Source organism: Mycteria americana, chromosome 17, assembly GCF_035582795.1.
Source record: "Mycteria americana isolate JAX WOST 10 ecotype Jacksonville Zoo and Gardens chromosome 17, USCA_MyAme_1.0, whole genome shotgun sequence".
NCBI lineage: Eukaryota > Metazoa > Chordata > Aves > Ciconiiformes > Ciconiidae > Mycteria > Mycteria americana.
In genome coordinates, this window is record NC_134381.1 from 3,365,942 (window position 1) to 3,393,750 (window position 27,809).

Here is a 27,809-nt window from a genome sequence, read left to right on the forward strand (position 1 = left end):
TTTTGGGGGCTGTTTAACTTTGCCTGTAGTCCTGAAATGGCATTTCCTCATGTCTGCAGCAGCCCTCATTTCATGAAATGGATGCAACTGCTGAAAAAAGATCTCGCGTGAGCATGCTCACTGGAAGATTAATCCTTTAGAGGGAGTTGGAGAGTTAAGCTACTGTAATTTCTCTGCAGTTGGCTGCAGTAAACAACTGCTCTAAAGACACGAGGAAAAAAATTGACGGAGGTATATGGGATTAATGTACATATCTTTTTGTGTTTCTACTTTCAGGTTGAGGGTTTGATAGAGGTTTTTCTCTAAGAGCTGGGGAAGAGGGATCTGTGTAATGATTTTATGGGTGACCTTCATGCTGTGGTTTCTTTTTCTCCTCCAGGCCAAAGTAATCCTATTTCCGTGCAAGGCCATACTGAGGCACGGGCTGACTTTCTAGAGCTGGGGTAGAGCACCAGGGTGACTTCGTGTTGAGTTAAATGATTATAGGAGGTGAGGCCTGCTGCACGTTGAGCTGTGTTGGCAGAAGGGAGCTGAAAACATCTAGTCCTGTTTAGTTGTGATCAGAACCCAGTGGGACTCGATATATCATGCTTCTGTTGGAAAGAAACTGTGTAAAGGGATTAGCTTTGATTGCCTACAGAATAATAGTCTCTTTTTTTTATTTTGCTCCCTCTCCTCCCCATGCCTGAGGAGCTGCAAACCTGTGTCAGATGGGGGAAGAAAAATAATCGTTGAGATATTTTGGCTTTGCTTTAAAGGATGATCACTTTTTGCATGTTGAGGAGAGAATGCCTTGCCAGCGAGGTAAGTGTTGCAGGCACACGGATTGCGTCAAGGTGAAACCGAGCTCCTTTCTTCCCAGTCGCTGCTTTGCGGGTGCATCCTGGAGGAAGGAAAACCTCTGTTAGCTCCTAGTGAGTGAACAGCATTTTATCTACTCGCCTCCAGAAAGCGTGGGTGAAGGAGGATGTGATTTACCACCCTTGATGCTTTATATCGGCTTCCTCCAAATACTTACAGCACAAGCGATGGAGGGCCAACCTGGGGGCTCCCAGGACGTCAAGCAGAAGTACCCAGGTGGCTTGATTTTTCTCAGGCTGCTTCAGCAGTGCTTGAGCTGGGAGAGGCAGTGCTTGCTAACCACGGCTTGCGTCTTTACCTCTTAAAAACATCTAGCTAATCCTTCTGAGTGATGAGGAAATGGAGGTGAACTGTCAGTAAAACTTGCCTGGCTTGGGGGGGGCGGGGAAGGGCATCATTTTGAGTGTTATGTACCTAACTGGAATAAATCGCTCCTCTCGAGCTCAAGTTGTTAGAGATCACTCCTCAGCAAGTCTCCAGGACTGTGTACGAGAGGAAGAAGGGCACACCCTTCCTCCTTCGAGGAGTGAATAATAATAGATGCAACTCTGCCTGTGCCACTGAAAATTCATGTGTTGTATGGCTATGAGAGTAGTCCTGGTGTTACCCGGTGTTAAATTTATGTCCAACGGCAACAGGATCTGCTTGCGATGTTGTGTATTGGAAAAAAGCTTCGTATTTCCTTGGAGTGGTGTGAAGAAGGGAATAATAATTCAATAATTTTGCAAATGTCAGTGGCTCCCACTAGATTCGTCGTCCTGTGGTAGCTGTCAGCTTACATGCGGTACACAGGTGGATGGTAATGCTGTCGGATGAGTTCAGAAGGGCAGTTCTATTACAGACTTGGCTAAGCTCGAGATGCTGCGTATTTGAAGAAAATTTTGCCACTCCAATGTTGAGGTTTTTCGCTTAGTCCCTCCTTTTCCCCTCCTTTCCAGAAGCTCTGGCTAGCACAGATTGTCTGTTCTGTGGATGGTTTTAGGGAACATTGATGGCTGTGTGCGTAGGGGGAATAATTAGCTACCAAATGCAAATAGATTGTTTCTTGCTGTTTCAAAATCATTGCAATTTCTATTGAGGATGGGTTAATTATATCTTCGTTTTGATGGGTGTAAGGAAAATGATAGAGATATAGCAATATAAATCTATATAGGGTGGGACGTTGTTTTCAGAATACTGTTTTGGAAATCGTGAGAACAAAGACTTGTCTCTTGGAGGACCGTGGTTCTGTCGGGATCCAGCAATGTTGCATGTTTCTCACTGGTGGATGAGTGTTTTCTATTTCAGATTTTTATCTTATGCCAGCGATGTATCTGTCACCACGACAAGGGGTTTTCAGTTCAGAGGAAAACGATCAAATTCTGGTTAAAGTGCATTTGGTTGAAGGGCTGGGAAATAGTTTTTTGAAAAGCAAAGGTGAAAGCAAGAAAGTTAAAATAAACCTTAAAATTTATGATCAGGGCGTAACAAAAATACATCTTTAACCTAAAGTGTGTAGGTGCGGGGCTGCTTTCCCGGTACAGGACCCAGAGGTCCCGTGGCACCAGGACTGTCCGTATGCTGAAACGAGGTGCTTGTCCCTGGCTCGCCCGCAGCGCAGGTCATCGCTGTCTTTCCCTTCTGCAGTGAGTGACTTTAGGGAGCCTGGATCTGTCATCTTGTTCTTTATTGCAGCCTCACTGAGAAAGGGAATCAAGTTCATCCCTAAAATGGTTTGGACCAGCTTTAAACTTTTTCCTTCGGTCTCCAGTACCAGGGCGGGCATCTCTGGCACCAGAAAACGGGGGAAAGGCTCAGCAAAAGGACAAAGGTGACACTGTTTCCTTAGTGCCATGCCTCTTGGCTCAAAGCCAAAGAGTAAAGCCCTCCTCCTCTTCTTGTTTTAGAGTAAAATGGGGAAAATGAACTTCAGTGGCTGAGGAGAGCCCCTAGCGTGGAGCACCGTGCTTCAGCCTTACCAAGCCGTTGGTGGCCTGGGGACTTTGTGCCTCCGGATCCGAGCAGCTTTTGCGAGAGCCTCAGCCCGCAGCTGCTTCCCTCCTGCACAGGGCTGCTCTTCTCTGCCGAGAAGATGTTCAGCTCCGCTCCAGCAAGCCCTGGAACTGATAAGGCTGAAAGGAAGAGATAGCTACATCCAAAGTTAATTTTTGTTTGGTTTAAGGTTTGCGGATGTGTTCTTGGGCTCTGCCGGAGGAGCTCTGCAGATCCCTGCTGGGGTGTTCCCACGGAGTGGGCACCTCGCTCCCCGTGCAAGCCCCCCAGCCCTCCGGTACGGCCGAAGCGAGCGGAGGTTGGTTCTTCAGCCTGGGCAGCTCGTAGCCTGCTTGAAATGGGTGCAGTGCCCGCTGCGAGGCAGCTGAGGGGATGGGGCACGTCTGCTTCTGCCGCGCTGGCTGTAGGAGCAGCAGCCGGCGGGGAGCGGGGGTGTCAGCAGGGGAGGCAACAGCCAGTGCTCAGGCTGGAGTTATCTGGGCAGAGCAGAGGTGTCATCCCACCCGAAAACATTACCCCAGGTGTTTAACTCGTGGGTCAATGTGGATGGGGCTGTGGGACTGCGGTGTGTGCAGGGAATGCAGTGCAGGGGACTCCCGGATGCTTTCATTGAGATGGGTAACTCGGGCTTTTCAGGAGGATTCATTGCCTGAATTTGCAGGCTCCTATCTTTAGATTTCTGTGAAAAATTCTGCCCATATGGCCAGTTTTGTCTCTTTCTCCATCAGCATGACTTTGTTCAGTGGAGGAACTGAAACCTGAATTTGGGACTTGCTCACCTCTTTGGTATCGTAGCAGCCAAGGACTGTATTCAAAACAGAACGAACAAAATGGAACTGAATCTTACAGGTGTATCTAAAGAAACCTTATGCAACCCTGGCAATCGCAGGGAGGAGAAAGTTACTGTGCTGGGTAATATATTGCATCAAAGTCCCGGTCTTTAATAATCAAATTATGACCACTTCAAAGCCTGGTGTCTTTGCTTCTCTCCCTTCTAACTGCTTCAGCCAACCTTTAGTCAATTGGCAATGACTTTAAAACCAGGCATTATGATATAAGCCTTGTAATTATTTGCTGTGATGAATCCTCTTTCTGCGGTGAAGCTGCGTGGAAGGGTTTTCTGTAACGCGCAGCATTTCTCCACCTTCATGCTTACTGAGGCTCGCTTCAGAGGAGAAGTTTTATCTCCTGCCTTCCTGGCCATTTTGAAACCCAGCTTATGGCTGCGGTTCAGCTTCCTTAACACCCTGAACTAGCTCCTTGCCGCTGCAGCCTTGCTTCGTGCCCTTTTGCAGTGCTCTCCCTCTGCCCTGAGCCCTCCTGCCCGGCTGCCAGGTCTTCTGCACGGCCTGGGCGAAGCAGGGAAGGGCCCATGGCATCTCCCCAGCAGAGCCCGTGGGAGCCCTGGCTTTGAGAGAGGACTGGAGCAAGCCTGAAAGCAGCAGCTGGCAAAGGGGACTCCCTACCCCCCTTCTCCCTGAGGATTAATAAGTGAAGTTACGGGCACGGGGGAAGGAGCTGCATTTTTTAACCTGGCTGTGAAATTAGTAGAATGCATTCCCGTGGTGGATGAGGCTTAATGAATTGATCATCGGGGAGGACGTAGGTTTGAGCTTCTGCGTGTTAGAGAAGCAATACAATGCGGTACGTTGTGCTTGGAAAAATATGGTCTGTGGTGAAAGGGAAGATGGAAGAAAAAATTCTGCTTTAAAGACCTGCATCCACCTGCAGGGGAAAGATGGAATTAAACAGAGCAGGGAGAGGGCAGAAACGCAGGAGACAGGGCTGTGAGCACGGCAGTCGGAGGAGGAGAGGACGGGGAGGGATGGATGGATGGATGGATGGGGCTGTGCTGGCAGAGGCTGGTTTTGAAGGTGATGGTGAAGCGACTTGGTGGCTCTTAAAAAAAAAAAAAATTAAACAAAAAAAGAAGAGGAGGAAATGAACTGCAGGTGATTCTTCAAGCGCCATCTAGTCCGTGACCTACTTGCTGGCACAGTGATTTGCAGCTAGAGAAGCAAACAGAAGAAATGGCTGTTCCCTGTGGGAAGGGCAGGGGTGCCGGTATGTGCGGGAGCTCTTTCTAGTGGTGCTTTCCCCAGCTGCTGCGACGTGGCTGCGCCCGGGCACCTGGGTTTGTAGAGCTACTGCTGGAGAAAGCAAAGGGAGCAGCTTTGAGTCATGCATTTCCCTCTGGTGTCGCAGCAGTGGAGGGAGACGGTGCCGGATCCTGGAACCAGGCTCAGATTTATGAGCTGGCTTAAACACGTGGGCTCCCTGATGCACGAGCGAGCTCCTTCCCCGGGAGGGGTGCGGGGCACTACATAACTGGCCTGTCTGGGGACATGGCTCACCAGGACACGATACAAACAGTAGAAATTATTCATCCCTAACCTCCTTAATAACCCACTGCAAACTAAGTCTGCTTTCTCCTGCCTCTGCTCCTTCAGGAGCCCCCACTAACCTGATCATTCTTAATCTCATCTTATTTTCCAGATCATCAATTTGATTTCTCAGTACTTTTATAGTCCTTAGTGTTCCCAGGAATCTGTGCCTACATCAATTATCTGTTTCTTTTTCGAGGCTGTAGCAAACTTGAACCACAGTTTCCATACTATTTTTATAACTCACACTGCTCATTAGAGGAGTCCTTCAGAAATAACTGTACGGGTCTTACCAAGATATCCCAAAATTTTCTCAGTAAATAATAACTTCATCTCTTGCTAATATGAACTTGAAGGCTCTCCTTTTCCTCTTGTTCACTTCTCCCGCTGGGGTTTGGGAGTTAAATGCCTTACCTTTAACTTAATTCATATATGTAGGTATACACGCATGTCACAGTGTATCAGATACTCCTATAACCATAGTAATCATGATGCTGAGCATCCAGTGCTACAGGCTGGCGTCAGATAGTGGCATTGATTAGACAGGCGCTCCTCTCCTTTGCATTCATCAGCGAGCGTTAGCATATAACCTTCCTTTGCTTGATTTTGAAACTGGTTCCAATATCTTCTACAGTGCTTGAAATCCAGATAAATTCATTAATCTCAACAGACTCATTGTGGATTTACTGGGGGCGGAGCCTTGGGAGGGGACCCTAAAAAGCGATGACCTGCTGTTGTCAGTGCCCGGTGCTGTGGCGGCTCTTACTCCCGTGACGCCTTTCCCGCCCCTTCGAGGGCTGCATCTAGCCTGGGGCTGCTGCAGATTCGCCTCAGTACAAAATGAGATCAGGGGGTAGCCTTTGTATCTTTTTGGGGGGTGTTCTAAGTTGCGATATTAAATAAATAAAAAAAGTGGCTCTAAGAGTGTCTGAAATGACAGCCTTCCTCCTGTTGATGGCATATAGGGAGTTATTTGTGAGTTAGCAGTCCAAAGTTATTTAACTCCAAAACTTCTGCATTTACCTTGCAAACTCCATGCAAGAAAATCTTTTCTTTGGAAAGAAAAATGAAAAAAAAAGTCCTCTGTTTTTCATAAGTTGTGAATTGTGCTCTTGCCTAAGCTGATTATTTTATTTATTCCAATAATCCTCTCTTCCAGAATAAAGGAAAATTATTTGTCTTCCTATTTCCATAATGATTTGCCCTTCAGACAGTTGCCAGGCAAAGTGCTTAAAACCTGAAATGAAAAGATGGTGAATGTTTAAAATCATTGAGCTACTGTAGGAACATGTTTGTATTTTAATAGGGTGGTATTCAAGTGGTCCCAGAGAGTGCTATTTGCTCTGTGTTCTGTAGGATTATGAGGGTTGGTTTTTTTTTTTTTTTGCTTCTGCATATGAAAATGGGGTCAAGCCTGCTGTGGTAGATAGTGCAAGTCTTATGTAGGATTTTGCTAGCAATATGGACTGCCTGCAATTGAAGCCCTAAAATTATCCGGCATTAGTGGGGAGCGTTGTCCTTGGGCTTGGTTGTGTTTGTTTGCTGGGAAGGTGGCTTTGCTGCATTTCAGTGCCTGGAGATGAGCAAGGACTGACTTCCTTACAGGTGTCATGGGACAAGATTTTCCCTGCAAGAGCTTTTCACTGACACCTACCTGGTTCTCGGTTATTTTTAACTTTGTCTGGCTGAAAAAAAAGTTACCTGATTAATTTGGGAAAATGCTGGATTGCTTCCTTAAAAGGCTCAGAAGTGATGTAATATTCAGTGATGAATCTGAGAGCTAAATTAGAGCTTTTGTGGGTGCGTTGGTTGAGGGAGTTTCATATTTTGTCAGCTAACACATTTATTTTTTTATACCAGGCTATGCGTTCAGGGCTCCTGACCAGCCTGGCACACTGGTGAAGCCAGTGTGGGACAGCTTCAGATCTAGGCCAGCGTCAGGGGAGTGGTGAATCTGCGCTCCGCTTTGCTTTCCAGTTTTATTTCAACAAGCTTTGAGAAACACATAAAAACTTGGAGCTGGGGATGGCCGTGCTGCCAATGGGGGATTACGCTGAGTGCGGGTGAAGAGGAAAAAACAAGAGTCTTGCGTAACGCAAAGGGTTTGTTGCCCAGTCATTCACGTCCCCGTAAGCGTTGCACATCCAGGTGTGGGCTCCCAGGCGTAGGGACAGCAGAGGTGGAGCTCATCTCCACTGTATGCAGGGAGAAGGTGCTGGCACCAGACCTGGATGTGGCCCTGGCTCTTTCCTCATCTCGCAGCATGACCGGAGGCGTTGGGGACAGTTTCAGTGCTGTGTTTCAACACAAGAAACCACATGGCAATAAATTCCTCATATCGGTCGTATGTTTCCCTCTCCCCTTATGTGAAATTGCTCCAAAGGAGCAGAGTGTGATCCATCACGGAAGAGAGAAGGGTAGGAGTTAATTCATTTTCATGATCTTTCTGTAGCAGTTAGTCCAGCTAATAGTAATTTCTCTTACTTGGCTGCTGCAGTAATCCCATACGGGACCCAGTGGGAGAAGGCTCGGCACAAAGGACCCGTGGCCCCCGGGTATTTCCATTAGCTGAAGAGTGCATGTGATCATCTGTTGCATTTACAGCCAGAGTTTTGTGCTGCCATCTCAAGCAGAAGAACAATGGAGGTATCTTAATACCACCCAACTCCAGGAGACTGCCGTACCCAGCTGAGAGAGCCGTTCATCGCCCAAATGTCCCTTAGCACAGGGGAGGGAGGGAGGGAGACTCTCTCCTGGTTGGAGTGAGCTTAGGGAACAAAAAACCAGGTGTGTGAATATCCTCCTCAGGTCTCACCTGCTATGCTGCGCATACAACAATTTGTTTTCTGTTAAACATCATAAACCTGGCAGGGGAATTCATTAACGCGAGTCCCGACAGACTTTGATTCTGCCAAAGATTGATTTCGAATCACTCTCCCTACTCTTAATAGGAGAGATCTCTCTCTCCTCCCTGTTCAGAAGTCCCGGGGGTTGTAGGTGCAGGCTGCAGCATAAAACTGCCCAGTTTTGTTCGTTCTGTAGCTGGTATGGATTGCTATTTCTTGCTGTCGGTGCACTTGGCTCATTGTGCGTAGCATGGAAGAAGTTATCCCAGACAGAGAACACTGAGGTGGCCACCTCCTGTCTGTCGAAAGCTGCCGTTGATTTCAGTATTTTAGGCTCAGTCTCTTAAATCACAGATGGAGCTGTATTTCCAGCTGGTACAAACCCATATAGTTCATTGAAGTAGGTGAAAATACTCTAATTTACAGCAGTTATGGTCCCTATCCGGAGGCAGCGTCAGCTACGTATGCATGATGTGGAGGGAGAAGCCTGAATTTATCAGTCACGCAGAGTCTTCTGTAAAATAGTTCCATGCTCGCTGGTGTGGTTGCCCGAAGGCTTTTGAAATGGCAAAGGTTGTGAAATCGTGGCAGGGAACGTCGGGGGACGGGAGCTGGGCTGGAGAAGGACTCGTGCCCCTTCCTACAGCACAGCAGACTGGAGGAGTTGGGTGTTACTGGCTGTGTTTTGCAAGGCACCTTCCTCATGCTCCAGGCATTTCGTGTGCTAGGCAGTGACCTATAGGCCCTTTTCAAATGAGAAGAGTTTTATAGACACAGCCTTTTCTCCTGATCTTTTGATGGCTCTTTGCAGGAGTAACTGTGTTTGTTAGCTGGGGGCTGTTACTAGTCCTGTGAGACAATAGCGCTTTTGAAAATTAATATTTTTTTTTTTTTAGTCGCCACCACTATACTGATAATCTTGTCTTTTTGTCTCCTGTTCCCTGAGGGAGTTTTTGCCCTTCCTGGATCTCGTCCTGATCCCTGCTTGCGAAAACAAATCCCAGCTTGCTGATGAAATCGGTTGTCTGATGCACTGCATCATCTATGATTGTGCAGGGCGGGAAGGAACCAGTGCCCTGCCAGAATAGCAGCGCATTAAACGTTTCGCTTTGGCTAAAGGCGTCCAGTCTTCCTTTCTCTGTATCCCCTGTCTAGCTGAAGTAAGAGAAGTTTATCGTATTCGGGTCCTCAAGAGTATTTTCTCTTGGTCTTGTGGTTAGGATTGATTATTGCACGGCATCAACAGCCTTTCCTTCGTCTGCCCTCCCAGCACATCAGGTTACGTAGTACATATGCACAGGGGGTGGACTGAAGGGGCTAATAGATTTCCATTGTTAACGATGAGCCTGTAAATGAATGTGTAGTGCTGGCAGTATCACTGTGTGTTCTGGGCTTTCATCCTCCGGAGCTCATGGGCGAGAAAATTAAGAGAAGCAGGCGATGGTAGGTGCTACCCTGCCTGTGCTGCCCGTTCAGCTCCTCCTGGTGAGCAGCTCCTCCAGGAAACACCCTTGTGCTCCTGCCTTTTGGTGGGAACAACTTGTTTCAACTGTTCTTGCTGCAAAGCGGCCTGGGCTGGCTGGTTTTTCTGTTGGGCACCTTCGTGATGAGCTGGCATTCCCGAGAGGCTCCAAAGGCATTGCTAGGTCCCGCGTGTGAACTTCAGGCGGAAGAGGAACTCACAATGACCACGCGTCTAGTCGGCTGCATCTGTGTAACAAAATATAGCTTTTTCTCCTACTTATGTAAGATTGATAGTATTGTTGGCTTTGAAAGTTTTATTTTGCTTTTTCGTAGTTGTGGTTTTCTTTGTCTCCGTGCACCTATAATGTCACAGTGCTGAGCACAAGTGTTAACTATAAAATTGGAGCCATCTGTGAGGTCTGGGACTGGGGGTGGGGAGGAAGGGGAGGCGTCGCTTCCAAAAATCTGGTTAAAAATCAAACTGCTGGATTTTGAGTGACAGTTCAGTAGTAGCTGCTTGTCTCTGTTTACTTTCCCTGGGGACTTGGAAACTCGCACAGGCCCTGTAGCCTGCAGTACATGGACACGTACATTTGCATGGAGTTTCACGAGCCCGTTGGGGTCGGGCTGGGGTACATCTGAAGGGCTCATTTCTCAGCACTGCAGATTTGTTGCTTTCCCCGCAGAGCTATTGTCTGAAGAGACACCGATAGACGTTTGCTATTGATTCTTTGTCTGGAGAGAGAACTGGAATTATATATATATATATATATATATATATATGCGAGTATGTGTGTGTATATATATTTGGATACATCAGACTGACTGAACAAACTTTCCTCTTTCTGAGTCACTGCTGCATTTTGAAGCAGGTGGAAGAGTTGCCCTGGCTGAGGTGATGCTCATTGGGCCTTTCTGAGGTTTCCAGGGCTCCGATCAAAATGAGGAATGGATGATTTAGATTTGGGGGAACAACCACAACAAAAATCCCCAAACAAAAAAATCTTTATCACATTTCAAATCTTCCTTCTCCCCCCACTTCCAAATGTGCTTTTTAAAGAGTTACAAATGCTTGTTGGCATAGAAACTACAGAATCTGAGTGAAGCATGCAAATGTAAAAGGAGCCATTCTGCCTGAGCTACATGGACCGAGACTCTGCAAAGCTGGCTAAAATCTTTTACGAGGCAAAGAAAATTGTCCAGATGTTGCTCGAATTATAATGGCACTAAATATTTAGGTTTTTCAATTTGCACTTAAATGCAAAAAAGCTTGAAATGTAGGGAATGCAGATCCTTACCAGTGGGCTTTCTTTTCTTCTGAAAGAAATTGTAGTCCAAAAATATTGCTAAAATCTGTTTGGCTCCGAGTAGTGCCAAATCCTCATTAAAACATGTGGATATTTCTGTGGTTTAATCTGTTAGAGATGCATTCGGGATCCAGTTATGTTAAATTAAGCAACAATATTGGCCTGGATGTTGTTTGAAATATTAAATGTGGCAGTCGGAACACCAAGCAAAATGTTTGCACATTTTAATCTCTCGATGAGTAATTTTTTTTCATTTTATTCCGAGGAACGATCGAGCGAGCTTAAAAACTGTCCCCGCTCTCCTCGATTCGCCTCCTTTCCCCCGCCAGGCTCCGGGAGCAGCGCAGCATCCCGGCTCCTCGCTTCCCCTTCCAGCGCGGGGCCATGACGGGACGGAGCCGTGGCGTGCCGGGAGGATGCTGCTCCCTTTGAGCATGCTCCTCGCCACCTCCTGTGGTGCGGAGCGCGTGGACGCGCCGGTGTAGGCCTCCGAAATCCTTGACGGGAATCTAAAAAGCCAGCACAGCCAAACAGAGGTATGCATCACGCCAGGCTTGCCTTAAGAGGTTTTTACTGCCGATTCTTCACTCCGTTGGGGTTTCCTAAAGATTACCTTGGACAAAACGCCTCTAAACTTTAAACGGCTCAGCGGCACGTAGCAGCGGGCTGTCTCCTGGCTAGTTTATCCCCCGCACCGGAGGCTCCAGCAGGATGGAGCCTCTGCGCTTGCCAGCTGTGCTCTGCCAAGGGCCGCGCTCAGGGTGCTGCTGCTGGGCGGGCTCCCGCTGCGCCTCTCCCTTCCCAGCAGGTAAGGCCGTGGATTGCAAAGGCGCTTCGTCTTGCCAAGCACTTATTTATTATTTCTTTTTAATTACCCAATTGTTAATTGCCTCGTGGTAAGGCAGGCCCCCTTTTTTCTGCTTTAAACGCAGCTGTGCCGAGGAAGGGCTTCGCTGTTGTGAATGTCGGAGTGGATGGGCAAAGGGAGCCATGAAAAGCTGCTCGCAGTCTGCGGTGCCTTGGGACACATTCCTAATATATAGTGTGTAGAAAATATCACTGCTAGGTGGGTTTTCAATGGGGGGTGGGGGACTGTTTGTTTTTCAATTTGACCCATTGCAAAAGTAGTTCTATATTGATGCCTTGTTCATTGTTTAAGGTTAAAAATGAGGGTAGTCGGGTATATTAGCAGTTTTTTCTATGGCCTTTTGTTTTGAGGCCTTTTTAATTGTATGGCAGCTTGTGTTGTATTAAACCGAGCACCTAGCTGGGAAGTGGTACAAAGCAGGATCGTGTTGCCAGTACCTGTGTGTGACTTGATAGCATTCACGCCTCTGTGTTGTCAGACATAAAAAGGGCAGTGTAGAAGGCTGGTAGGCTCAAAATTCAACCATGCTTTGCTTTTTCTTTTTTTCTTTTCCTTTTTAGTAGAAAGCGCATACTTTTCTGTGGGATAGGTTTTTTTTAAAAAAAACAAAACAACACAAAAACCCCTGAAGCTTCAGTGCAATTTCCTTTATTATTTTAATTAAAGGAATAACTACATGATGATAAATGGGGATTGTTAATGATTCATGATGGAAGAAAGCAAGTGAAAATATAAGGCATAATGGAATGGAGGTCACCGCTGTAAATGTCCTCTGCAAAAGCAAACGGGCATGCTGGAGAGGGGAGGCAGAGGTCCAGAGTCAGAAGAGAAATCAGCATCATCTGTCTTTTGGCTAGTTTCTGTGGCTGTGAAATGCACCACGTGGAGGGTCCAAGCCCCAGCAAGGTCCTTGGGAGGAGGTCTGATGGCTCGATCATTGCTTGCTTGTTTGATCGCTCATCCCGTTGCCCCTCTCTCGGCTTTGTCAGCTTCGCGGTAGGGACCCCGTAGCACAAATTAACTTCAAGCAGGTGCTTAATTTATTTAAGCAGGTTTTTTAACGCTTAAAATGTGTTGCTAACGTGGACCGAAGTACCTTGAAGCTTGCAGAGTCAAGGCTACGATACGCGGGAGAGGCTCGGAGGCACGCTCTTCCCCCGATTTGCGTGTTAGCTGTGCAGGGCTGGTCGAGACCCCCTTCCCCAGGGTGCCAGCGCCAGCTGCCTTGCACAGACCTTCTTCACCTACGGGGTCCTCTCTTTTTCAGAGTAAGTATGAACTTTGGGAGGTTTGATTGAGCAGTAAAGCCTGGGTTACCTGCACTTAAGAGTGTTGTATGAGAAGTGGGGAGCTGATACTGCCTGAGCATTTGGCTAAGAACTGAGGCAGGATGGGCAGCCAGGGCTCCCAGCGGGCTGTGGTGTGCGAGGGGAGGCTTCACTTCCACGACTTGTTTCACCCATCAGTTTTATTTGCAAAGGGATGTTTCTCTTCGTTGTTGGACTGGGTTCATATTTTTGCTGCACTAATACTTGCTTAACAGTTCACCTTACAAGTGGGATAGGGGCAGCTGTTTAAAACCTGAATTTTCAGACAGGATCCAATATGCATTTAATAGAGCAGCATCGTTAGCTGGGCAGGACAAGGTAGGCCAAGCTTGTAGAAAAATCTTAAAAAAAAGGACAGAGAAGCAAGAAAACTCCTTGTATTTCCACATACGTGTACATATGTGTTTGGAGTTATACACATTATCACTTTTCATTGGTCAGGCGTTAATGGGGAAGAGTATTCAGATTTATCCTTAGGTTATATAGGATACCAGAGACTATTCCTGCAGCAGCAGTACCTTCCTATCCGTTGGGCCAGTGGAGTGTGTATATACCTTTGGAGTGAATTTGGTGGGTTTTGAGACTAGAGCAGGGATCTTGGCAAGGTTTTGGTTGTTTCCATGGGGGTTGCTCACTTTCAGAGTCTGCAGAATAAAGCAGTTAAGCCTCATTGCTGCCTGCACCTCAAGGTGAGTAGCAGCAGGATCTTTGTTTTAAAACCTGTCCCAGGAGGATAGTGAGAAAGGATTAGAAAGACTGAAGTGTGATGGAGAGAATAAATTAGAAACAGAGGAGAAAGAAAATACAGGAATTAAAAACAGAGGAAGAGATTTCAAAACAGAAGAGAAAAAATGGCATGGATGATGAAGCTTTGAAGCGTGAGGGACTGGGCATCTGTGCGTGTGAACAACTGCAAACAGAAAAAACCCTCTAATCCCAAAGCAAGGTTAAAGGAAAGGCATCTGGATGTGTAGGCAGGAAGATGGGCAACAGGTGAAGATGGCAAACAAAATGAAGGATTGGGAGGCAAGTGCTGATCGTTGTCTCTGCAGCAGGCTGCGGAATATTTGTTTTAATTGTCCTTTATGCCAGTGACTAAAACATGATACAAAAAAGTCCCCTGAGCCTCTGAATATGGACGGAGTGATGAACGGGCAGGACTGACCCTTCCGTTCTCCACAGGGAGCATCTCAGAGGATCTCCTGTTCCTATCATTTAGGAGATTGGAGAAGGCAGTGCTCTACCAGGCTGAGAAACTTTCTGATTTTGAAGGTCTCCCACAAAACCCGTGAATGGTTGAAGGGAGAGGAAATCAAGCACAACTGTACCTGGCTAATGAATGAAGAAATCGTGTAAGTCACATTTCCCACATCTGTCTCACGGTTGTGTCACAGTCTTGCACCGTCCGCAATGCCGAAAGTGCCACGTTTGCATCAGGACGGGTGACTGTTTCAGCACTGCAGCCTAGTGAAGACAAAAGCATAGGATTTTTTTGACCTCCATAGCTAGTTTAAGTTAATTTGCAATTTCGTCCTTTGTATACTTGCTAGCAAAGGCAAGGAGATATAATATTAACCTTCATGTAACCTATCTTCAAGTAGCCCTTTTAACATAGACGTGCATTGGCTTTTGCAGTGAAGCTAGATCCTCCTTTTAATTATCAGTTACATGGAGAGAAAGAAATTAATTGTGTCACTGAGAGACACTGCAAGTCTGAAAGGCATGAGCCTTGGTGCAGTTTGCTTCTTACCGAGAAGTTTGGCTTTCACCTCTAGAAGTGCATTATAGGTACCTGGCAAAATACTTGGTGAATTTTTATGATGAGATACAGGCTGAGTTGACCTTAATTCTGTAAGGAGCTTGTTGTAATGCAGCTGTGCAAATCAACCCAGCTGGATCCATTGGCATGTAGCTCTTTAAAACAAAATGATGGCAGCAACCTTCCTTCTTCCCAAGCACACTGACAGACTCCTGAAGGTGAAGTTAACTGATGAGCGCAAGGCAGCGTTACAGGGATTAGAAATGAGGTATAAGAATGTGCTGAAAATAAATGGATAAGAATCCCTCAAATTACTGGGCTCGTTACTTTATATACACCTTGGTGTCCTTCCTCCATCACTTAGATCTGAACAGCAGGTCCCATTTAGTAGCATCCCTCCCTGCAGAGTTAGTCTTGCCGTACAAACACGAGACTGGCATTTATTTAGACTGGTGTGTATGAACTACACCGTTGCAGGAAAATCTGTATGTACTTGTGTTACTTCTGAACCACGTTTCTCTTCTGTTTTCTGTTTGCTCGTGCATTGCAGTGGATGCAGCCTCTTCTTGAGTTTTTATAGTTTGAAGTCGAACTTTATGACATCCATTCAGTCTCCTTGGGAATGGGGCATATTTAGATTAGCAGTGGGATATGCAGGGCTTTACAGGAAGTTCTGCAATGCTTTTTTCAATGTGGAGAGGAAGAAGAGTGTTAAATGCAGTTTGAAATGACAGGCATTTTGGGTTGCTTTATAGCTGATCCTTTACTTTGTTCCTTCTAAAGAAGGACTTAGGGGGAAAAAAAAATATTGGTGCTGCAGGCATGTCACAGCATATTGACCTGTAAATATCCACCCTTGCAGGCTTTCACGCCAACATCTGAGGCATGTCAGGAAAGTGGAATATCAAAAATATTACTATGATGATGGTGGTACCCAAGGGATGTTCCCATTATAACCATCTGGGCTAATGTCATTATTACCATGATCTGAGTGGGCCTTTCCCTCCCCCTTTCTTAAAGGGGAGGGGGGGGAAGGCACTGAGCAATCCTCCTGCTAGGATGAGAATATTGCCTACCCGCAGCCAAGGCTTAGAAGCATTTGTGCTTGTATCGGGTGTCTGCTGATACCTTACACCTGATCTGGCGAGGAGAAGACAGGACAGCTGTCTCCAAGGCAGGCTGCAGAGCGATGGTGCTCTGGACTGGCTGGGAGCGTCCCTCTCGCTTGAAGCCTGGACTGTTTGGGCTGTAATTATATCATGGGCAGAAGAATGGTGCAGGGTACGTATCTGTGCAAAAGACCGCAAAGGATTTTACTTCCTCTCAGGGTTTTTGCTTTGAACCAATATATCACTAAGCCTAGACGAGGGCACATTTATTTTTAAGCAGTCCCGTGCATTTCAACGGGGACTGTTTTGGAGGACGGATGTCGGGAGCAAGCCCCGTACCTGCGGCTCCCAGGTGCTTTGCCAGACCAGAGCCGCAGCTCCACGTCGACGTCAGTCTGTCGCGAGAGCTGAACGCGCCGAGGAGGCAATGAAAAAGCTAAGTGATGTTTGCCAGGTGATGCAGCAGCTCTTCGCTTGACTCTCACCCGTCTGGGGAAGGATCATCCCACAGACTGTGCGAGGCGTAACGAACGTGCCATGGTAACGCTGTGCAACACCCTCCCTCCGCTCACAGTGTCTGGCTGTATATTGTCAGCTGCTGACTAGCAGGGAATCCTGGAAATCTTTCTTGGAGGGCCATATTCTGCCCAGCTGGCTGTTTTTTCTTGGCTTGTGCGTGAAAACAATGCTGAAATTCAGCTCCCCAAGTGCAGCAGGAGTCATTAATCAAAGGCACATGGGAACGAGCTGTCTTGGTGCGCTGCTCCAGTTCTGGGTTTTGAAGTTGGTGACAGGGATGATCCAGCCGCTAGTAAGGTTCATGTGAAACTCCAGAGCTTTCAGCTACCAAGCAAATGTCTTACAAAACTGTTCAAGGAAAGGAAGCTGACTTCGGCAGTCCTTGAGTTTGTTTAATTGAAGCCCGAGTGTGATCAAGCGGCTGCTGCAGGCCGGCATTTGGCTTCCTGTCGCAGAAGAAAAATACTCAGGACTTTTTTTTTTTTTTTTTCCTATTGCCTCTGCACTTTTATTTTATTTTTGGTAGTATTACTGAACCAGAACCAACCACTTCTGCTTGTCTTTTCTCTGAGATAAGGCTGCATGAGCGCGGAGGAGAAGCTTCCAAAGGTCCATGATGCTTTTGATGCCCATTTGGGTTCAGGAGATCAGCACTGGGAGGGAGAGTCAGGGCTCCATACAGAGCACTGGAAGGGTGAAGCCCTTTCCTGTTCCTTGTATAATAAAAATAGTGCAAATGCTCTTTTTTCAGAGTGCAAAAGTTCTCCCCAGTAGACTCCTGCCTTCCCTTGCTTTGCCTCCGAAACAGGTTTTGGTTGCTGTGGCCAAGAGCAAACAAGGCGAGGGGCTGCTGTGCTCAGTTGCAGACATTCTGCAACGTTCATCTTTCCCCTGTTCTCTGGTTCACATCTCTGAGAGCTGCTTACGTTATTGCAGCATCTTGTGTTTGCTTTTTTTCCCCTAGTGTTTTGCTGTATTTTGAGTCCTTCAGTTTAAAATGTTAACAAAATTAAGCCTATGCCTCCTTGTGAGGCAAGTAAGTGGGTATTACACATGGCGGGGGGAAGGTGGGAGAATTTGAGGGAAGTCATTTTTTGAGATAGTAGTTTAATTTTTGATGTGAAACCAGTGCTTAATTTTCAAGTGTACTGACCGTTTGCATCTTGTTGTAGCGTCTCTACATCTCTAGGAGATGCAGGTTCTCAGCAGGTTTGAAAAACTGTGTCTGAGCTGGCCACCCAAAATCAGCACGTGACTCTTGATTGGAAATTTGTTTTTTGTTCTACAGAGTTTTCATGTGGGAAAGCATCAGAATGAGCTCGTCGGTCTTAGACTTCAGCTCTAAGTACCATCCTTGCATTTATCCTCCGTAATGCAGCAAGTCTTTAGCATTGTAGCTCTGAGAACCCACGCAAATAGGATGGTTTAATGATTTGGGCATTAAAATAAATTCCATGACTATCATCCCAAATTTAAATTTGTGTTCAGAAATTTCCAGAAGTACGTGGGGCTTATGGCGTCCATCGGCTCTTTGTTCCTCTGATACCTGCAAGCAGCATGCTGCAGTGGCTGCCGGGCTGGAGGGGGAAGAGAAAGGGAAGGGAAGCAATAGTTAAATTTGTTAGCAAGTGGTGTAATCTCGCTCTATTTCCACATTTGCTTTTGTTTCGATACAATATTTTCACCTAAGCGTTTGCCAGGTGTTTAATGCATCTGCATTAAAAAACTGTAACAGAGCTCATTGCCCTTGCCCCAGGAGCTTTGACTTGCAGCCCAGTTACCCAACAAAAGATTTCTGAGTAACTTCTCTGAATTTATTGCTCCTGTTGGCCAGTTCAGATGTGACTGACTTCTTGTATGAGTCTGGACTGTGTCCTGGTGTCGCAGATTCACCCACATGGCATCCGCCTGCTTTCAAACTTGGCAGTGGGCATAAAAAGCTCCTTAGTGATTGCAAGTTTGCTGTTTTGGATAAATATTTCCCCTCCCCTCCAAAACCATGTTAGTTACAGGGAATATTATACAGAGGGAGAAAATACTGATATGTTTGTTATTTACATTGATGTGTCTTGGGTTTTTTTGTTGTTTTTAAAGAATGGAGGATGAGATTTTTTTTCAAGAGAGCTTAAAGTGCTCAAACTTCACTGAGATTCAAAGTCGAGTCATCCCAAACGGGCTGCCCCCACACATTCTTTGCTGCCCCAACTTGGCCACCCGAGGTGACTCAGTAAATCAGCACTGAGCATGACTTCACATCTAGGTCTCCTATATCATGTTCCTCTGCTCCATACATTTGTGAAGGACCACTCCAGACATTTTTGGCAGTTAATTCTCCAAGCCTCAATTTTTCCCATCTGTAAAATGGAGACATTAATATTGCCTACTATTCCCATCTCTTATTATAAATTGCTTTATAAAAAGTCCTTAATATTTTTATTGTTGCAATACATTTAAGCGAATCACAACGTATCTATCTGGTTCTTTTTCACATGGTGATGTTTAGATGCTTTTTTCAGTATATGCTCTGCTTTTGATCAGTAAGAACTAGATTGTTTTCCTTGCTCTTCCCCCAGAATTCATGGTGGCTAGAACAGTCTCCAATACTCCTTAAGACCATGGCATTGGTTGGAATGAAACTAAGTAAATAGAATACTTGGTAAAGGGTGCATAGCGTTGCAGAGTGTAGGCTGGGGGATTTGCTTTCAGGATTACTTGACTGCAGCAGGAATGGAAACCTGCGTTAGTCCTGTTGAATTTACCCTCCAGGTGACTGCATTGGTCCTACTGTGAGCACGTTCAAGAGGACAGCAAGGCGGCTCTGTCCATGAAGTGGCATTTGCAAGCTCTGAACCTCTTTGGAGTATCTGGTGCGTTGGAGTCCAAGGCCTGACTTTCACAAGTGTGGAGCATCAGCTTTAGTGCTGGACACCGATGGCTCTAGCAATGACTCTGGGATTCTCCAGGGGCAGGGAATCGCGAGGCTTTGTCCTTTATGTGGAGGACGGAGGCTTTTATTGCTCCTGTCAGCTTCTGTTGGTGCAGCTCCCCTGGCTTTTTCTAACATGGTGATGCTGATAGGAACAAGAGAAGATTCAGGCTGTGCTCCCTTGGATATTAAGGTAATCTTCTCAAGCAGAGATTGCAACCCAGATTCAGCCCAAGCATGTTGGGAAGTGAACTCTGTGCTGAGTCAGCCTCCGGCAGCGCGTGTTTAAGGAACCATAATTTTATTTGTTGTTCTCACGTGTGTCCATTTGACTCCTTATCTGACAAATTTCTGAAAGGTGCTGAGCACTTGTAATTCCTGAGGAAGGCTCTGGAGGGTGAAGGTACTGACTGCCTTTGCAAATGAGGGGATGGATAACTCAGCTCTGACGCTTTTTGCCCTCCCTCCTCTTTCTTGCCCACGCAGAGAGGTCGTGTGTTGTTGCCGTAGGATTTACTGCCTTCAGCGAGGACCTTTGATGTGGACAAGCTCTAGGAGAAGAGTTACTGCTGCATAGAAAGGCTGGCTTCCCACTTAAGCCCTAATGCATGCCCTCGATGGGAAAAAGTTGGGCTTAAAACTGACAAAACATATCTAGAAGATGTTATCGCTTTCTTTTTTGTTAAGCTTGTGTTGACTCTTCAGTCTGTGTTGAAAGCAGGTGTGTTTTGAGCTGTACTAGTGTATCTTTTGGAGCGATGTGGTAGGAGCAATACAGGATTCCCTCTTAGATTGTTCCTCAGCTGGAACCAGCGTACCTAGCCTAGGGTAAGCAAATGACTCTGACTTTGCTATTTTTTTCTACCTGTCCCCAAGGAAACAATATAAATGCCATGCCTCGAGTGTGCATCTATTGAGGGGAAAAAGGGATTTTTAAACAGTGAACTGTGGTTTTCCCTTAGTACAGAAAGCCAACTGTTCATTAGTGAAATATATTAATAAATCTCTTATGCACCTTGTGGTAAGTGAATCTGCTTTAATTCCTTTGTATCAACAAGAGCTGCAGGTATGTGTGTCTTCGTTACATTAAAAAAAAAAGGGGGAAGAAAGCAATGCTTGCAAATTGGTCTTTGTTTCCAAGGAAACAAACTTGACATGCTTGAGCTGTGCTAGATGCAAACACTGCTAGATTCAGCAGACATGCCTCGGGATTATATGGTCTGAATATTATTTTTAAACTACCTCCAATTTAAAGGCAAGGGAGAGGACGAGAATAGAATTTGTCAGCAGGGTTTACCAATCTATGCTTAATGAAAGCACTGTGCGGTATCTTAGAGTTGCCTAATGTGGTGCAGAGAGAATTGCATCCTGTGCTGAAAATGGAGGTCTCTAATGAATGTCCCTGGAGAAGGGGCAGCCCGGGGCCAAATGGCTACCACAGGGCACCGGTCCCGGGGCTTCGGTGAAATCCTTCAGCAGAAATAGAGGTCTGAGGGGAGCTAAGCACGCGCTCTCTCTGCCAAATTATTATGGTTTATCCTGGGTCACTTTACCACATATTTTGTGCTCTAAAAATATCTTAGTAAAATGCAAGTCGCCAGTGCTTGGCGTGAAAGGCTGCCTGGCATTCAGAAGTCAAATGCAAATACTATCCCAAATAATTTGCTAAAAAGCTGTAGCTTGATGTTGAGGACTGGGCTGAATTTATCAGGGAAGAGATGAGAGAACAACATCATGAGTTGTTTGTGTAGTGCATCTGACACGAATGTGCTGTGGACTGATGAAAATCTTGACTTTAACTTGGCTTATTGCATTGTACAGAAAGTCTCTTGGTATTTTTGTGATTACCTTGGAAGTTTGGTTCAGGAAAAAAGCTGGGTTTTGGCATTCATCTGTCACCCCGATTTTTTTCTGAAATGCTGTGTTGATAAAGTAACTTGATTTTTGGTTTGTAATCTTCCTTTGAAGAAGGAAAACTTCAGCATTGAAGCAGATACTGTACATACATGGCAGACATATTAGCCATGCGTGCACGGGAAACGAGCATTGCTTGGCACAGTGCACACACAATTAACGGATTTGAACATCCAGAGTTTGTTTTGGCTTGGGCCCAACATGAGGAATAGGGTATACATTAAAACTTTGTTGGGATTAAATAGCCAATTTTTGCCCTGGCCTGCAAAGCTTTACTTCTGCAACAACTTCTGCTTTCTGGAGTAGTTCTGTGAGCTGGTAGGGATCTGTAGGGGATATGCAAAGGATATATAGGCAAATACAAGTCTTTAAGGAACAGTCAAATTCCACGCGCAGATCGCTCGCAGTGCGCAGGGCTGTCGTCCTCCGGCGGTGAAAATGCCTGGTGGACTTCAGCGTTGTCTGTCTTTGCGTATTTTGTTGTTTGGAAAACTGGAAAGGACAAACAAAAAAAATCCTCTGTTAATTCTTCTTTGAAACGGTCTCACTGCATTGAGGAGACAAGGTAACGATGGAGTAATTTCAGGGCTGACTAGTGAAAAACAAACCTCTCTTAAAATTCAGGTCCTTAGGAAAACATAGCATGAAGTGTGTTGTACTGTAGTCTCTTTCCCCCCTCTTTCATCCTGCTTTTTAACTTTCTTGCAAATGGAGTTAAAATAATCTTCAAGGTGATAGAGGGTAGGCTGGGGTAGGTTTAGCTTTAAGATGGATGGGAAGCACTATTTGCATTGCGAGCTAAAAGCCTGAGTTGAAGCCCGTTGGGGGCAAAAAATAATATTAATGGCATTTCATGAAAATATTGTAATTTGTGGAAGGCCCAGAGTGAAAAATCTGCTGGTTTGAGTGTCACTAGGAAATGCTCCTTTTTGCACAAGGCTTGCCTGAGACAGGATTTTCCTTGCTTTTGTTCTAAAACGAGATGCTTGCTGCCTAAAAATGCCTGTGATCCCTGCAGCGAGAGCTTCACCTCCTTGACAGAGGATGGAAACAGGAAGGTTGGCCGGATCGGGATGAATCCTGCCCTTTTTTTTTTTTTTTTTTTTTTTTTTGCTAATGACACTTCCTTATGCTTACATTTCATTAAAGCTCTGAAATGGCTGAAGATCAGCCGGTACTGAGCATGCTCCGGGGTGGAGGCTGCACCCATAGAGTGAGATGGATTTGTGGCTGGAGCAGTGATAGGCCTGGAGTCAGGACCTGGAGGGACCCAGCAGCTCCCCGCAGACGGGACGGAGGTAGGGCAAATCTGGCCGATTCCTTCCCGTGCCCCCGGGCCGAGGGAGCGAGGAGACCGGATGAAGTAAAAACTGTTGGAATTGATTCAAAAGCAGCATAGTTAACCACTGACACGAGATGGCTTCAAACCGCTTCCTGCGGATCAGCGGGGAGGGGTTTTAAAATACTGACCTTTACTGACTGGCGAACCTATATAAAGAACGGACCTGTCTAATGTTAGGGTGGTGACATGAAGTGACAGCAGGCAGGGGCTGGCAGCGAGGGCTGCGGGGACTCGCTGGGTTGTGCCTTCATATTGGAAGGCATGTGATTGCGTCTCAGTCGTGGGCTGCGCGGCTCGGTCGCTAATTATTATTAATGGGAAGCCTTGCAGGGCGCAGACCTGCTCCGCAGTTTAAATCTAGATCTGTCTGTCATTGTGGGAGGGTGAAAGAATGTAAAACTCAAACTCCCTTTTTCGGGCTTATTTTGCATTCCAAGGACTGCAAACAAACCTTGCCACATCAGGTCCTCCAAACTGGCAAGGAGAGGAGGGAATATAGATATGTTTATTCCTTTGGCTGACAGATTTTCTGTGCTTCTTGCAGGGGTTTAACGTGTTGGCGAGTGGGTTTGGGGGAAGGAAGGGGACTCTGAGTTGTGCTAGGTTGGGCTTTTGGATTTTGTCTGTAGTTGCCAGCTTTTTACAAGGAGTGTGTAAGCACCTGCAGGTATGTGCTGCATGAGCCGATTGACTCCAGTTGTTGTACAAGCAAGCTGCGTGGTAAAGTGCCAATAAAACATTTACATTGGCTCTCAATGTTTGTATTAGTGAGGTGTAGGGAAGATCTGACTTTGTGCGGAGCAGGGGAGGAGATGTCGGCTGTGAGCCTCGGCCCTCGCGGCCCCTGTCCCCTATGGGAGGTGTGTATTGGGTGTCCACGCTTGTTTCAGCCTGGCTGTAAGTAAAGGTAAGGCCAGAGGTTTGCTCTACTTAGGGCACTGTGAATACATTGGTATTACAAAGTTATTGTGTTTATTAACAGAAATCTCTGCGATCACGGTCTATCTTTAGCCTGCGTGCAGTAACATAGACTGGCTCTTTCTTCAGGGCAACTCTGGCTGCTTTTCATAATGCAGGTCCGGGGGCGCTCGGTGAAGAGCAAAACCTAGATTTTTATTTTATTGCTCCGTCCCAGGTGATGGTCTCCCACAGTTGGGTCAATCTGTGTGATGAGTCACTTTATGGCCTAAAATAACTTGCCTATTTATTGCCTGGTTCTGCATTTCTTGTGTACCCAACGCTTCCACGGCATTTTTCTGAGCCTGTTTGATATGTCAGCCCTGCGCCAAGTTGGTGACCAGCTTGCTTACTGGTGTTGCTTTTACGGTCCCTGCATAAAAGTCTGCTGGAGCCCCGGCTTGCTGGCCATGCAGAACTTCTCTTACTCTTTAATGGACGCTGGCTTGTTTGTGGTTGGATGAATGCACAAAGAAAAGCGTTTATGTAAAATAAACGGCATTGTAATTGTACACTGAAAGGAAAAGGTTTTGCTTTTCTTTGGCTCAGATGGGGACTGCGTTTATGGCTTTTCAGAATTGATTCTGGTGCCTTTTTCTCCTTGTGCGACTCTGGCATTGAGGTGATCTTAGCCCCAAGTTTTCATGTACGGTCTGGCTCCCTTGATGAGGAAATTTGACTTAAACACTTTCAGATGCTGGAAAACCACTCGTGTGATAATTTCCTATTGTGCTTGTGTGAAAGGTGCAAGGTAGCCTTAAAGACCCACTGCCACCTTATGGCAGTTGCTGAAAAGCAGCCTCTTTAGAGCCAATTCTGTATACACATCATGCTTCCTTTATTTCTCTGCTCTTCTTAACTAGTGATATTTGCATGAAGGCAGGAGCTTTGTTTTTTAAAGAGTTCATCTGCTCCTTCTGTGCCTTGCAGAAATTTATAATGTCAGCGGAATTGCTTGTAGAGCCATCAACTGCGATATTTCATAGGCGAGTTCAGGATTTGGGGAGAGATAAAAGCATCGTGAAGCACTGATTCTCCTCCAGTGAAGAACTAGCTTATTTTCACGCGAGTGCCCTAATCCTTAAAAAATATAGGTGTGAGGTCAAAGAACAGGGACACGTTGAACACATGAGGCTCATCGGCAGGATCTACACCCGAGCTCCAGCGTTACAGCAAAGTGTTGCAGCAGAAGCGAGATTGAATGTGAGCAGCCATTTTTACAGCCGGCTTTGCTGGCAGAAGACTACTAATAAGCAAGATGGCTTTGCACTGACATGGGTCTGATTCCCACCCCATCTACTGTCCCCAAATAAAACAATAACACATTTGTCTGTGGAGCAAACGGTGAGCGTGGTTAAAGCAATGAGCTTGCTCGCTGTTGCTGAGATGGGATATGCAAGGGATGCTGTATTTAGGACCCTTCTCGAGCAAGGCTGTGTTTGTATGGTAGAAGCTCTTGATATGCAATAGCTGAATGAAGGGGAGAAATGGTGGTTTTAGATTTCCAAAATAGAAGGAGCCGTGGTTACTATAAGTTAAAGCTGAAGGAGTTTATAATTGGGAACTGTTAGGAATACAGTATGTTCTAAATTACAGCTGTCTGGCCAATATGTTTCTAAATAAAGTTCTAGGATTGCCCTGTAAATGAAATACTCAACGCATATTCTTATCAAAACATAGCAACATCTCCCAGAGAGCTTACATCTCAACATCTGTTGCAACAGCATCTTTTTTCTTATTTTTTTCATTTTTTTCTTTTTTTTCCCTTCTTCTTGGTGCGTGTGATGTACTCAATGCAGCGTCCCAGGGAACATTTCATGTTTCCTATTAAGTAAAGCAGTTTTCAACTTTGCTGGGGAAAGAGGGGGAGGAAGGGAGATGGCGTGGAAACTTTGGGGGAAAAAAACCAGGTTTTGAAAGGTGGAGAAAGCTGTGATTCCAGAAGTGTGCATTAATGACTGCCTGCTCCTTCAAGGCTGTTACCTGAGCCTGGAGGTGGACATTTGGGCTCCCTGGGAGGGTGCTGAGGACGCTCAGTGTGTCCGGGGAGTGGGCATTCTGGTTAGGAAATGCTGTGCATAATGGCTGAGGAGGGAAGGAGGCATTTTAACAGCTTGCGGCGGAGCTGGGGAGCGGTTCATAGCAGTGCAGAAGCAAACCAGGATTCCAGCAGATGTGCTCATCTTGTATCAAAAGTCCCTTCAGCTCATCGTGCTTTTGGGATCAGTTCTGAGGAGGCTGAAAGGGAGCTTCAGATTTGAGCAACTGGAGGGTCTGGAAGGAGAGGAGCTTGATGGAAATAAGGAAAACCCCCTGTATTTTCAAGAGCTAAATATTGTTCTTCCTATAGAAAGAAAAATCTCCCCTTGCCTCCCACTTGTGCTTCCTCTGCAAGGGAGCTGTGAAAATGCCGTACATAATGGTGTAATTAAGCAAAAGCCCAGAGGAACGCAGTGTCCTTTATGAAGGGAGGTGGTTGTGCTGCTGCCTTCCTCCTGAAAATGTGACATTTCTGAAAGGGATATTCAAACCTTGAATCAGGGAACGGAGGCCAGAGAGCCTTGGTGTACCTTGTAGTTTTATACCTGGTAGAAGATGTTTTGAAAGGGGGTTGCTATGCTGTCTCGTACCGGCTTGGTGGGGAAATTGCTGGAGAGCACTTGGGTTAAATAAAGGGGAAAGCTTCTACATCATTAGAAAATCCGCTTCCTCGGCCAGCCTGGAGATCGGTCTCTAACCAGCTGGTTAGAAAAGAGCCTGTGCAGCACCCGACCTCTGCGAAACAGGGGAGATGGGGGGCCCGGGGCAGAAGGCACTGCTCCGAAAGCTGCCGGACCCTGCCCGGGCCCAGAGGTGGTGGTGCCAGACTGTGGTGGCACCGCCGTGGTGGTCTGGAAGCTTCTTTCTCCTTTCGGATGGCATAAATTTAAGGTCTTATTAATCAATGCACAAGCATCCCCCGTGAACGCGGTGCTGTGCAGAGATGCTGGTACAACGGCGATCGATCGCTTCGCTCAAGTTGGTTGTTGAAGCATCTGCAATACCCTGATCATCTTTGCTTTTTTTTTTTTTTTTTTTTTAAACAGTGTTTAGTGCTCTCAAGGGTGACCATGAGATGTGAAAAGCGTCTCTGGTAGCTTCTGCTCTCAGTGTATATTTAACCTCGACAGTAAAAACATTTCTAGTGTGGAGCGGCAGTGGGGAGTGCTGCCCTTCTGCAGGCGCAGGAAGGCTGAGGCTGCGGCGTGGTTCTCCGTCGTTCCTTTATCTCTGAAAGGGGATGTTGACTGTGGTAGTTCATTGACACTGCGTTTGTTAATATCTTTGTTTCTATTTCTGTGTTTTTAATGAAAGCTTGGTATTTTCATGCTGCAAGGAAGGGCAACGCGTCAACTGTTTTAAAACCATCTTTGGTTTGAACTACAGTAATCTTTTGATGCGGTGGATAATACAACTTCTGTCTGTGTAGTCGGTTTTTGTTGCTTTTGTTTGGGGATTTTCGAGCTTGTCTTAAATGAGTTACCTCTACACCTCTCAGCAACTGATAGAAAGGCCAGGAAAATCTCATTTTGTTTATGTTAAAACTTAAATTTTACATCAAACAAAAACCCAGTGGGTGAAAGAGAGATCCTTGCTTTATACTGTCACCTCAAATATTCCTTCTCTATCCATTTCAGTCATCTTGATTTAGCCTTGTGTGTTTTAACTGTTTAGTAGCGAAACTTCTCCAGAGTGTGGAGAGAAAAATAACGTCCTCGTAGCCGAGGCAGATCCGTGGCAGGCTCTTCTCCTGCTTTAACTATTGCCGCTTTGCAAACGGGCCTGGGTACGGTGGTGAAGTAGCTGCTTGGGCTGGAGAAAACGTGGCTTGTTGATGTTTCCAGGCTGCGATAATGCAGTGGCAGGACACGCTCCTGCGATGCTCAGCAGCGGAGAGGAGGGGATGGGCAGAGCAGAGCAGGCGATGGCTTTGTGCTTGTGCCCAAGGCCTGAATTTGCAGGCCTGCTTCTGGTGCGGGGCGTAAGGCAAACAAAATCCTTGGGCTCCTCAAAACCTCACTAGGGATTTCCATGGCTTTTTTTCTCCCTACAGTGTAGGCTGCTCCCTGCCCCCCCCAGCCCACTGTAACACATTACACTCAGCTAGTCTTCACTTTAATTTCTACTCCTAAAGAGACCTATCTTCTGTGCTCTTACTTTCTTGAAAACTGTTTTTTCTTTGGCCAAGAACAA

At 46.2% G+C, this 27,809-nt stretch overlaps 1 protein-coding gene across 5 annotated transcripts in view; it reads left to right on the plus strand.

The window, feature by feature from the left end:
• Positions 1–27,809, plus strand: part of EHMT1 (euchromatic histone lysine methyltransferase 1) — a 124,225-nt gene that overhangs the window by 20,529 nt on the left and 75,887 nt on the right. The window contains exon 1 of one of the 5 annotated variants that reach the window (XM_075520072.1): positions 212–231. The exons of 2 other annotated variants lie outside the window; for them this stretch is intronic. The gene's annotated coding sequence lies outside the window, so the exon portion shown is untranslated. Of the gene's footprint in view, positions 1–211; positions 232–14,262; positions 14,403–22,446; positions 22,576–27,809 lie in introns of those variants that run through there. 2 more of the 5 variants (XM_075520071.1, XM_075520069.1) reach the window with 2 other exon arrangements.